We start from the raw sequence: 13,285 nt of genomic DNA on the forward strand, positions 1-13,285 counted from the left end.
ATTTCATATTTTGGAATACTTATATTTCGTACAGAACTCCGCCTATGTCTTCTAGGCATAGCCGGTCCCAAGCCCGGGTAAAGGAGGAGGGTTGTGATAGGTTTGGCGAGCGAACGTAAAAACTAGCCAGTTCCATCAGTATGAAACCCATTTGAGCGGGAGTAGTACTAGGATGGATGACCTCCTGGTAAGTCCTCGTGAAAGGGTTTCATATCTAATGGTTGTGATAGGCCTGGCGAGCCAACGTAAAAACTAGCCAATCCTTTGGGTATGAAACCCATTTGGGCGAGAATAGTACTAGGATGGGCGACCTCCTGGGAAGTCCTCGTAAAAGGGTTTCATATCTAACCTACCCCAATTTGTTTGGGACAAAAGGCTTAGTAAGTAAGTACTTATATTTCATACAGAAAAGTATAGATTCAAACCAAAGCATCTTCTGGACACATGCATTTCATTATTTTTGGGAGCTTTGCTAGACTATTATGAAACCATGATCATAGGTAGTAATGAAATAAAATAAACCTAACATTAGTGCTAACTAGGAAACCTATAGTTAAACATGACTTCTGCATACATAAAAAGCCAAAAGCAAAACCGGGGCATGAACAGTTTGAAACAAAAAAGGAAAAGCACAAACTTTGATGCCCCTAATTAGAAAGGAAAAACTACTGCATGTACCAAGTGCATAGAACTGACAGAAAAATGTGAAAAGTGCAAGCAAAGATTTGTTTTACAATGGAGGCAGTAAAATTTCAATTCCCATCATTTTACCAAACTGAGCTATGAAGCTTATGGAGATGTACAACATAGAATGCATTTCATTCCCAAATTGTTCTTTTTCCTCCATTCCACAGGCTTGTGGCAAAAAGCTACAGCGATGTGCAGGCACACAGGACAAGATCACAGTCCGTCACATTGCCTTTGCTACAGTCTGAATTAACCTACTGATTGTGTAGAAACTAAACACGTTATTAGTCTTGCTATATACCTGATCCCGCAAAAACAGCAATTGTCGCTAGATCAAGGAACGTGAGAGAAACACAGCCAAACAAAGCCAAAAGTACCTACTACAGAACAACCTGTGATACACCCTCATCCCTTGAAATGCATTTTCCATCTCAGAGAAGAGAATGCATTTTTCCTCTCAGGAAAGAATACATTTTTCCTCTCAGAAAAGATTGCAAGAAAATACATTTTCCTCTTGGAAAATATTGCAAGCAAACACAGACCACCGAGCACGGCAAGTGAGGAAGAAGGGCACTCACCGTTGGGAGCCTTTTGCGGTTGAAGTAGGCCTTACAACGATGGAATCGCTGGTGAAGTTCTCCACGCACACCACACAGCGGTCTCCAGAGTATGACTCCACAATCGTCTAGCAAATATAGTAAATGCCTGAGAAAAATATTAAATATCTTCATAAATCACAATAGAATTCAAGTTCACAAGTAGTGAAAAGGCTAGAATATCTTGTAATTTAAGGTTACAGCGGCTTATTGTCAATCTTGTCAATCATCAGCTGTTGACATTTGCAGTTGTTATGCAAATTTTATTCTTTAAAGGAATTATGACCCGTTGAGTCAAAAGAATGATATGTATCATGTAACGAACATTACAATGGATGGTTACCCCAGTTTCATCATTAAACAAAACCACAAGACAGAATTGCTTCACTAAACAAACTCTGCCACTTGTGTTAGGATGTACAATGGGCCTAAGGTGTCGGTGTCACGCAAAGAATTGTACTCTGCTCAAAGCCACACATTGGTTGAATTTTGTGCGAAATTGATTTCTAAACATACAACTTATTGATAGACTTCCGGTCTCTATAGTATATGACTGGAGACTCATCTAGCAACAAGGTTAAAATACCTGATAAAGACATTAAATCAAGGGCCACATTCCATAACGAATTGTAGGACATGACATATACAAAGTGAATTACTCCCTCCATCCTTTATATAAGGTGTATTTGTTTTTCCAAAAGTCAAACGGGTGCATGTTTGACCGAGTGTTTAGAAAAACATATTAATTTCCACAATACAAAATTTATATCAGTTGATCGATCATTAAAGTAGTTTCAAGTTTTATCTATTAGGTATTGCAGAAGTGTTATTTTATTCTATATTCTGGAACAGAGGGAGTATGATGCTTTGAAGTAAGCCGACCAGTTTTTTTTAAGGACACTATAAAAGAAGCAACTTGGCATTGGTGAGTGTATCAAGTTTCAACAAGTTGATAGATCCAATCAGGGAGAAGAACACATGTTCAAAACAAGAGTTTTTCAGTATTAACATAAACCTTCATTTCATCAACTGCCCAACAAGGTTAATATAATCTAAAGAGAATTGAAGCGGGAAGGATGTGAGGCGGACCAGACATTGGGAGTCGGCACTGGAGACGGCTGTAGGGAGTTGGATGTCAAGGTTGGAATAGTAGTCGCGGAAGAACCAAGGTCGGGGGCCTGCGTCCTTTGTGGTTGAGGACAACGAGGAGCACAGGCCTGGTTCCTTGGTTCCTTTTTCTGAAAAATTTAATCAAATCAAGGCAAGGAATTCAGTACACATGACAGGGAAGAAACATATGTGCAAGAATGATTGGCCGTTCACATGTAGTGTGCATGGCAAGTAGTTACTCTACCTAGCAGGCTAACATATAGCCAGTTGACTAGCTAGCTAGTTAAAAAAAGAGATGCCAAAACAGACCACATAACCAATCTAAAACTGAACATAATCTGCTTTCACAAAACTAAATGAGTGTTGGGTGTTCCAGGTCCAACTGGGCGCGCAGTTCTATAATGTACTTGCAAATTGAGAGTCTGCAGTTCAAGAAACATGTTCCAGAAATACTAGTGGTATGTGTAAAAAAATATAGTACAAACACAACCACGCTCCAAATGTAGTATCACACACAACCAGGCTTTGTGTAAGAAAATGAGAAATTCTAATTGTAGATAGACAGAAGGTAGCATTCTTTCAATAATGCTTTGTGGTGCCCAAATGAAGGGCATGATCTTGTGCTCCCCTTCTCCGGGAACATTGGCACCAGAGAAAGGTCATATTGGGAACTCATCAAGCAACTACCAAGGTCACATGTGAAACACAGAGCCTGGTTATATACCAAGGGAAACCACTCTACCATGCTCCCTACAACCTATGTATGAGTTACTTCAGGATATGAAGGAACACATGGGAGGAAGCACATGTTCATTTCAATAGATAAGAAATAGGAACCCGGATTAATGTTGTGTAGAAGAAATGACAGCATATATTTTATACAAGTTAAATCATCATGCTATGTCAACATGCAGCAGGTCTATGCTTGCAACAACTATGACATGCCACATGCACAGACGCCGAAACTCAATATCCTGGGAGTGAAGGGTGATACTTCCAACATATATATATACTTGTATGTCGGGCATAAAACATGAAATTGCAACTTATATATAACGTTTGCAATGACTAATCCATCCAATGAAACAAGTCTATTGCGTGACCATCCTAGTGAACAGAAAAAAAAACTACGAACAATTTGAGGCAATAAGTCCAATGCTATAATTCGCCAAGTCAACAAGGCTCTCACCACCCAAAGGTCTTTAAGCGTCAACAGGCTTTCGACCAGTCATGAGCTCTAAGAGGACAACACCAAAAGAGAATACATCGGATTTCTTACTCATTTCGCCACTCGATGCATGCTCAAGAGTCATGTATGTACAGGAAGGAAAGAAAAAGATAACATCTTTAGTCATCAGTTCTACAATATCACAGTAGATTCTTCTAAAGCTGCCAGTACTTGGCTTACCCCAATGTCCATAACCCATGTAGTCAAATGCGCTACAGCGTCCAGAGCCAATCTTGCAAGACCAAAATCGGCTACCTAGAGTTGACGAATAACATCTAATCAGCAAATGATCTATACATGTGTTACACGTCTGAATCCATTCTTGCGAGATCAAAGCCTAGCACAACATTAAGATGTAACTAGCACGGTTAAAAGACAGCCAAGCAGAGAAACTATATAATATTGCCACAATGCACCACACAGACACACATGACCATGTCATTAGCTACACTATGCTCACAAGCACAAAACATGCATGCCACTAGATTATAATGGAAAATCAAACCTTTGTTCCATCATGTACCAAATCATGCCAAAGGGAGTAGAATAAGCTTTATCGTATAACTAAGCATCAAAGTAGCATCATTGAAGGCTCTAAAAGGGATATGAGCACAATATTATCTCCAGGAACAGAAAACCATGCCCTAAGGAACAACTGGTGGCACATACAGACATTAAGAACAACCAAATTAACACGGCTTTAAGGCCAGAATGACAACACAGCCTCGGCACAATGGCTGGGCAGAAGGGGAGAAACCACTGACAGCCATGCATGATTGATATAACTGGAATATTAGTGAGTTGTAATTATCAAAATTGCTAGAAAGATCCTCATGATGAATGATTTGAATTCAATAAGCAGGGATCCCTTACTCTCATAGTTTCACCCATGCAGCATGAAGCTATGTACTGGTTGTTAATTACATGAAAAACCAAAATCTATAATTGTGAAACCTAGCCAAGAAGCTACTGACTGTTGCTGGCACATGTTGCTTTTCAATCTTAATCTGAAGAAAAGAACACATGTTCGAAACAAGACTTTTATGGAATTAATATAAACCTGCATCTCATCGACTGCCCAATAATGTTAATATAATCTAAAGAGAGTTGAAGCAGGAAGGATGTGGGGTGGACCGAACCTTGGGAGTCGGTGCTGGCAATGGCTGTAGGGAGTTGGGCGTCGAGGTTGGTGTTGTAGTCGTGGAAGAAGCCAAGGATGGGGGCCTCCGTCCTTGGAGATCAAGGACAACGAGGAGCACATGCCTAGTTCTTTGACTCCACTTTTTGGAAAAATAATCAAATCAAGGCAAGGAATTCAGTAAATATGACGGGAAGAAACATATATGCAAGTATGATATGTCCGCTTCGCATGTAATCCGCAGGTTAAGTAGTTATTCTACCTAGAAGGTTAGTGTCTAGCCAGTCGACTAGCTAGCTAGTTCAAAAAATAGATGTCAAAACAGACGACATAACATGTTACAGAACCAGTCTAAAACAGACCACATAATCTGCTTTCGCAAAAGCAAATATGTTGTTGCCAAATGAGTGTCGGGTATTCCAGGCCCAACTGGGCACGTAGTTCTATAATCTAGTTGCAAATTGACAGTCTGCAATTCAAGAAACATGTTCCAGAAATACTAGTTGTATGTGTAAAAAGATCTAGTAGAGCAACACAGCCAGGCTCCAAATGTAGTATCACTAGCAACACAACAAGGCTATGCGTAAGAAGATGAGAAATTATAATTGTAGATAGACAAAAGTTAACAATATTTCAAGAATTCTCTTGTGCTCCCCTTCTCCAGGAACATTTGCATCAGAGAAATGTCTTATTGGGAACTCATCAAGCAACGACCAAGGTCACAAAAAAAACAGTTACATATACCAAGGGAAACGACTCTACCATGCTCCCTCCAGCATCAGTTACTTCAGGATATGAAGGAACATGTGGGAGGAACTACATGTTCATTTCAATAGAGAAGAAATAGGAACCCAGATTAATGTTGTGTAGAAGAAATGCAAGCACAAATATAACTACTCTAGTCTCATCACACCACAGTTGCGTGGTAGTGGACATCAACACTGATCACTTGAAACACGGACATAACCAAACCAAATCAAACGCAGAAGATACATCGTGTTATTCAAACTGGAAAGTAATTAAGCACAAGACCAAGGACAGTACTTTGCGATATTTGCTTGGCAAACAAAATGCCTGAACCATTTGCATCAACTCAAAACAAACAAAAGCAGTGCATCCTCTTACCAGCGACCGCCACCAAACATACATAAAATAGGGAATGGCCGAACCAAATGTGATACCGCAACCTCTTTAGCTATCACAAACAAGGAATGGTCAAGCCAAATTCGGTATCAACAGGGAATAGGTAGGAAATGGCAGTTAGGATTGCCCATACTCTGTTTATATGCATGGATTGATACAAAATATTTTCTAACCTTACACTGCTCTTTAGCAATCACAAACAAAAATTTTGATTTAATTATAAGTGGTACTGTTTGGCAAGCAACACTCATCACACCATGGAGATTGTGATCATGGTGCACACCACACCACAGACACACCCTTCCTGTACCAATCATTAGTTTTGATAAATGCACTAATCATACTGGTCTTTTATCGACACGAGTAAAGCAAAGGAAAATATCATGTTTTTCCAAGGTCATCGAGTGGGAAGAAGAAAGAAAACCCCGTTCAGATTATAGGTAACAGAACAAGAACTTCGAGCCTACATCCACGGTGTTGCGCATAATTTACCAAGTGAAATGCAAGATGAAAACATGCTAGATAATTAAGTTGACAAGAACACAGGTATGTTTATCTAGCTAGAACAAGGCCTTTCTGTGGCCAGCTAAAGGAAAATTCGATGGTGTAGTAACTACTTGACATACAGCTATGAGAGCATCATTTACAAAGCCAAGTGAGACCAGCAAAGCCACCTCATTAGCCATGGAAAGAAGGTCATGAACAAAGCAAGTAGTGTGGGTTTTGTGCTTGAACCAAAAAATGCAGAAGATGCATAGAAATGGAACATCCAACCATTTTTAGGCAAGCACAAAGAAACTTATCAACCAACAGCTCCATGAAATTGAATGATGAAGCAAGTAGTTTCAATCCAAGTAAGAAAATTTAAAAAATGATCAAAATTACCACAACCTATTTGCCATCTAGTTCGGGCATTATGCGTCTGGGCTACGGAAGAAGCATCATGTATAATGCAGCACACACCAAATGGTAGCAAGCAAACTGACAATGCTATCAAGCCTCTTTTAAAAAAAAATATATCCTCCCATATAAAATAATAGCCTCCCATATAAACCATCATTAGACTAACATCAATCGAAACAATGTTGAGAGGAGAAACATTTTACAAGCTTAAGGACAACACAGAGGTGAATGAACACCTTGGATCTAGAAGTTGCTGTAGACGAGGGAAACTCCAGGGGTGCGGGCCGCAGTCGTACGGTCTCTGCAGCTGCATGACGGAGTTAGGAACGATACCTTGGTGACGTGGCGAATCTCCAGCCATCGCCATAGCTAGTTCCTGCATCAGGAAAACACTCCACACATGTCAAAAGAGGGTCAAATGTATTTCAGGCATAACAAAGAAGAAGGAGATCAGTGACTCACACCAAAGTGTCTGTGGCCGGACATCAAGGGCATAATGCAGCCAGCGCCAAAGGCAAGGGTGGTGGTGGTGCTTGTTCGGCCACCACTGCCTTGTAGTGGCCGCCGAAGTTGTAGAAGCTTAGATGACCTTAGCACTGGAAAAGAAGATGACCAGACATGAATAAGCAAACATGCTTATAATCAGGAGCAATAACATCACATGGTGCTCTCAAAATTACATCTAACAGAACCAAATCATCTTATGGTTAGGAAGAGGTGCCCTCTCACCACAAGCATCACCATGATTAGTATTAATTCCTCCACGGTTTCTAGAAAAAACAACTGAAACTTGAGCAACTTTAAGTCTACAACCAAAAAATTCCTTCAAGCACATTCTTGTGGAAACAACAGGCATCTAAGGACATTCTACTCTTGACATTGCAGATTGAACGTTTATCATGGCAATTTTTCAATCAGCAATAATACCGAATACTAGGTCCAGTCCAAAGCGAGCACAAGATTTCCCCAACAACCATACATACATCAATAGAAGTAAAGCAACTTGAACAAGGAGAATCCTTGAGCCGCATTCTGGAAATTCAAATACATGTGTGCATTCTACTCTTACACCATTATTACAGATCAAATGGTCATCATACTAATTCAACGATCAATCTCCAATCATACTGGGTCTAGTTCAAAGCATTGATGTGTAATAGGACCAGTACAGTAATCCTATTCTATCTGTGAGAGAGGGAGGGTTCCTCTTGCAACAAGGATGACATGGCCTAAATAGTAGCTCTTTCTGTTAAGATGAAAATACAACAAGCATTCCATTATCAATCGAGTATGGACAGTCACGCCTTGGTGCTTGGCTACCATTCGATGATTCAAGGTATTGTTACAGGACAATGCATTGCTACAAATAAACCATGTCAGATAAAAACAAATCGGAAGATGAAAGAAACAACAGATATACCTTCACTACGAGCTCCTCAAAGCACCGCTCTACATTCACTTTGATTTTTGCACGGCGTTCCACAAATAATCATCCATATTTCCTCGCTAAGTCAATGCCTTCCTTTTTCGTGACAGCCCTCTCGCTTTTCTATAAGGATAGAACGTACTCTAAAGTTGTAAAAAAATCCCGAAAGGATGCTCTATAAGTGCAATGGTATTCTTTCAGAAAAAGTAAGTGTGCATCTATGTTCACATAGAGTAGCATCACAAGCTGCTAGAATTCAACATCACAACCACTTGAGTTACAGTTAAGAACATCGATGAAGGGGGCGTCCAGCCATAATAAGGTTGTTGTTATGGTGATGCAATAAAACATCTACAAAGGCCTACTTTTTCATCCTTGAGAGCGTTCCTCACCTGCACCAATCCTTCATCTCCTCTTCCAAAATTCTGCCATAAGTGGGATGAAGTTCTCCTTCCCCGTGGTGCGCGTCCAGAATGGACGTTCATCGTGTCCTCGCTGACGATGTACACCATCGGCAGGGTAAGATGGCGCTGCTCAAACTTGTCGAACTTGGTAATGATTTTGTGTGCGTCATAAATCAAGGGTCTCTGTTGCGAAAACATGAATGTCAAAGCAGAGAAATGGAGTCACGCCGAGGAATATGGCAACATTTAAGAAATGGAAATACATAGCTGGTATATGTGATGGTTACCAATGAAAGGAAAAAAGTTGCAAACTTGCACCAATAACAATGTAATTGCTACTACATTCTGAGCCCAGTGAGACCAAATAATAACTCAGAAACGTCGTTGCAGCAGAGCAAACCATGTGCATTTGAGATAAAACTCCTTAACCTTGATTTTTCAATAAATGTTTGAGTGAGAAACAGAGAGATAACATGATGGTGCAATGCAACCACAAGCATAGCAGTAAGGAAAGCCCAAGATTATCGCACTAGATGGTAAATTTCGTTGGAATGCAGACTAACTAGCTATGGTGCTCTATAGCAAAAAAAATGTTCGATCCGGAAAAAGTAAAGTAATTAGCCGGCTTACAAATCTGAACTGCTCGTTCCAATCACTGAAAGGCGACAGTTGGAATTACGGTGCCGCCATTCTGTAGCAAACAAAATTATTACACCTATCGTTTTGCCCATACATACACCAAGAGAAACAAAACGAACATATTGGAAGGCTTGCTGCGCCTCCTATACAGAGGCATCATCCAAAACAAAATTGTAGACTAACTTAACTAGGGTGATGCTATTCTGTAGCAAACAAAATTGTTCGATCCGTAGAAATTTCAAAGTAAAGTAATTAGCCCAGCTTACGAATGCAAACTGCTCATTCCAGTTCCACACATTGAGAGGGAAGTATTGGAATTAATCAAGATAAGACATAATTGCCATAGGCTTACTTGTGCAACCAACAGAACAATTATTCTTTGCAAGAGCTCATCTTATCTTGTCAAATCTCATACTAGACACAGACAAATCGTTGCATTACTCAAAACAAGAGACATCTCCAGGTAATTGATTGCCGGGAAACGCGGAACATAAGAGGGAGATACCTTGACAAGCTCCATGGCATCGGCAGTAGGGGCGGAGCAGCGGCGGCGTCCAGGGAAGAGGCACACGGCGGTCTGCGTCTGAGGAAACCAAGATTATCTATCAAGTTAGTACGCTTTTTTTTCTGGACGGACAAGGGGACGTTGGTATCAACCTGACGACAAATCTTCTGAGTTGAACAAGTAGAGTACTGGTATTGCTATTGGTAGGGAACAAAATCCACACTCCTTGCCCTTAAATTGGGATTCCAATCCACCTCCATCCTCTCAATCAATCTACCACATATTTCTTGCTAGTTCAGTAAGTATAAGCTAGCAACAAACATATAAATCCATCCATGTGGTAGCAGCAAAATTGAGCAAACCGGACCTTATCTTGTTTCTCTCTTTTGGTAACTAATAGACTAAATTAGTCGACCATAAAAAAAACTAGACTTGTTCATGCTAATGACAGAGAGAGGCATCAGATGGGCAGGGTTACCTTATCCTGGTCCAGAGAAGAGGCGTGATGCGAGGAGAGGAGGAGCTGCTGGCTAGGGTTCGTCGGTGCTGACCTGCGTGAGAAGGGAAGGAAACGAGATGAGTAAGGGAAGGGGAGGGGAGGAGATGAGGAGAAGGGCGAACCTTGAGGACGAGCAGGTCCATGGCGTCCTTCAAATCTCCGGGAAGAAGAACACCGAGCAGCACACCGAGAGAGAGAGAGAGAGAGAGAGAGAGAGAGAGAGAGAGAGAGAGAGAGAGAGACCTTCCATGGCGGTTGCTGCTTCGGTGTGGTCCATGGAGAAGAAGCACATCGATGCCAGTGCCGTGGTGGTGGAGGTGGATCCAGTGCCATGGTGGGAGCAGCTCGTTCCTGCCATGGCCGGATCTGGGCGCAGCTCCACGACAAGGGCGGATCTGAGAGCCCAAATGGCCGCCGGCTCCCCTGCTGGGTTGCCCCCTCCCTCGTGTCTGGTCTCTCGTTCCCGTCTGATAAGGGGACGGGAGGAGGAGAGGCTGGGGGAGGCCATGGCCGGCGGCGAGGTCGGTTTCGTCCTTTCTCTCTCTCTCTCTCTGAATCGGGCCGAGGTGGTTCCCAGTAAAGAAACAACTTTGGTTTTTCTCAGGGATGGTGTGATCCATCTGTGGACATTGGTCTTGGGTGGGGGCTCCTCATTGGTCAATCACCAGAGTGCACGGATCGACACCTCATCCGACGGCACATAATTGAACCGTCTGGAATGGACGGCCTTCCTATTTTATCCTCATTGACGGGGACATGTGTGTTTTCTTTGTGCTGGATCCATGGACATTGGTCAAACAAGTGGGATGGGCCCATTGGTCAAACGCATGTCGCCGGAAATACTGAAATAAATTCAGGGTATACGCGAGCACAGGATTTGAAACCTGGTGGGCTGGGGATACCACTGTCCATCTAACCATCCAACCACAGGTTGGTTCATTGTCCTTGAAGAAGCTGATAGGTTGGGAGGCACGTGGATAATGCATAGCAACACTCAAGTTATTTTATATCAACTTGGCACTAAGTTCTTATTTATTTTTAGTTTCTTTGAAATGTCATGGGCGTGCAATGTGGGCTGTCTGATGGTGTGGGGCGAAGAGGAATCGATGTGGAAAAGATGGTGAGAGAAATGAGCGCGCAAATAGGACATGAGAAATGAGTGAGAGAAATCGACGGGGAAACATGGTAGGAGAAATGAGTAGGTAAAAGTGCGGGAGAATCATAAAAAAGAGAGCGAATGATATTAATGAGAAAATAGGTTAGACACTCCTGTTTTCCTCTGATCCCACTCTTCACTCCTCTCCTTTCCGGTGCATGACCCAAATCCATGGCGACAATGGCAATGGTGCAGGGTCGCTTGGCGGGAAGAGTCCATAAGCTAGATGATGGAGGTGGGCCTAGGCTTCCATGTTGGGCATGTGGGTGCGTAGGTGTCATGCTGTATAAGTTGCGTCAGATGGCGGGGATGGGTTGCGGCCGCCTGGAAGCTATTGTTCTTTTCTTGACGCATGTATTCTTTTTAGCCAATCGATCAATCGGTTGCGTGCATGTATCTAGTATTCTTTCAGTTGAACCCTGCCGGAAGAGCTCTTGGGCTAGCTCGTGTCTATGTGCGCGCGCCCATGAACGGCGACCCTTGGGGGTGCCTGAACTAGCTCACGACACGATCGATACAAGCTCGCCCGGGCCATGCCATTATGATGGTCTTAATGAGAAAATGGAAAGTTTATTTACTTTTTTGGCCGTGAGGCACGTGTGCACCGTACCCAAGTTGTATGTGAATGTTTTCTTTGTTGAGGGACGTATGAGTGAGGCGAGACCAACTTGGCGATCGCTCGCGCACGTGCACAACAAACAAACAATTTGAGTTCCCTACAGTGTATTGCTGGTGTTGTTCCACTAGGTCGGTCGATGCTTTTCTTGGCCATGTGAGGGGTTGGGAACCATGGTGTTGAGTTGTAGACAAGTTAAGGTTATGGTATCATGGTGGTGCCTCATTGATGGTGGCGACAACTGCAGTGGTGCATTCTAATCAAACCAAAAATTCCTCTCTTTGAGTTCTAGAGTCTTTCTATCATCACATGTTATTGCATTGATCTTGTTGTGCAAAAACTTATGTTTGCCATTATGTATTTTGGGTTTGCATGGAGACCGGCGATCTATAAAATGTTTATTCAGTTATCCGAGTCCTATCGAGGTAGTGCTCGTTTTCAACTAGAGAGTTGTACTCTTGCTGGCGTCTTGTGGGATTCAAACTATGTTGGGTGCTGGCGCCACTATATACTAAACCAATGGGAAACCGCGAAAAACATTGAAAGTTAATGTGGTACTAGATTCTCTTCCCTCTTTAAGTTATAGTGTTCAGTCTGTTATCGCATGTAATGGCAGCGACCATATCATATATAGTTTCCAACAACATATTGATCTCATCATGTAGAAACAACATTCATGATGATAGAAACACAAACAAGAACATTGATACGCAATGTCACTACATATGCATGTGGATGCACACAATGAGTGCAAATAGAGGTCAACTACATATGCATGTATTGTCAGCTAGTTGATATATATTCTCACCAAATCTTTGGGGCGCATGTAGTTTTTGGTGATGCGGCAGCGGAATGGATTTCAAGTCATCGAGTAAACCGGGTGAATGTTGCTTTATGCATAACACTTTAGTTTAGGTTTGGTGTTTGAGAGGAGGTCAAGTACATGTGCATGCATGATCAACTTCCTGATATTGTCACCAAATCTTTGGCGCACTTGGAGTTTTTGGAGGAGCAACACAAGATTGCAGTTCAAGCTGACAAGTATAGCACATTATGCTCAGGGGGTATGTGTGAGTTCAGGTTGATGTTAAGAGTTTACAAGAAGATCATTGATCTACATGATGCTTCCTGGGTTATCTTTGTCCTCGGAAGGTAGAGGTCGTCTTTAATCAGTGAGTTGTACTCTGAGCGTTGTGGTGTTAGGTCCAAACTCATGCCACGTTGGTCGTGCATGT

Source organism: Triticum dicoccoides, chromosome 3B (genome assembly GCF_002162155.2).
Source record: "Triticum dicoccoides isolate Atlit2015 ecotype Zavitan chromosome 3B, WEW_v2.0, whole genome shotgun sequence".
NCBI classification, from domain to species: domain Eukaryota; kingdom Viridiplantae; phylum Streptophyta; class Magnoliopsida; order Poales; family Poaceae; genus Triticum; species Triticum dicoccoides.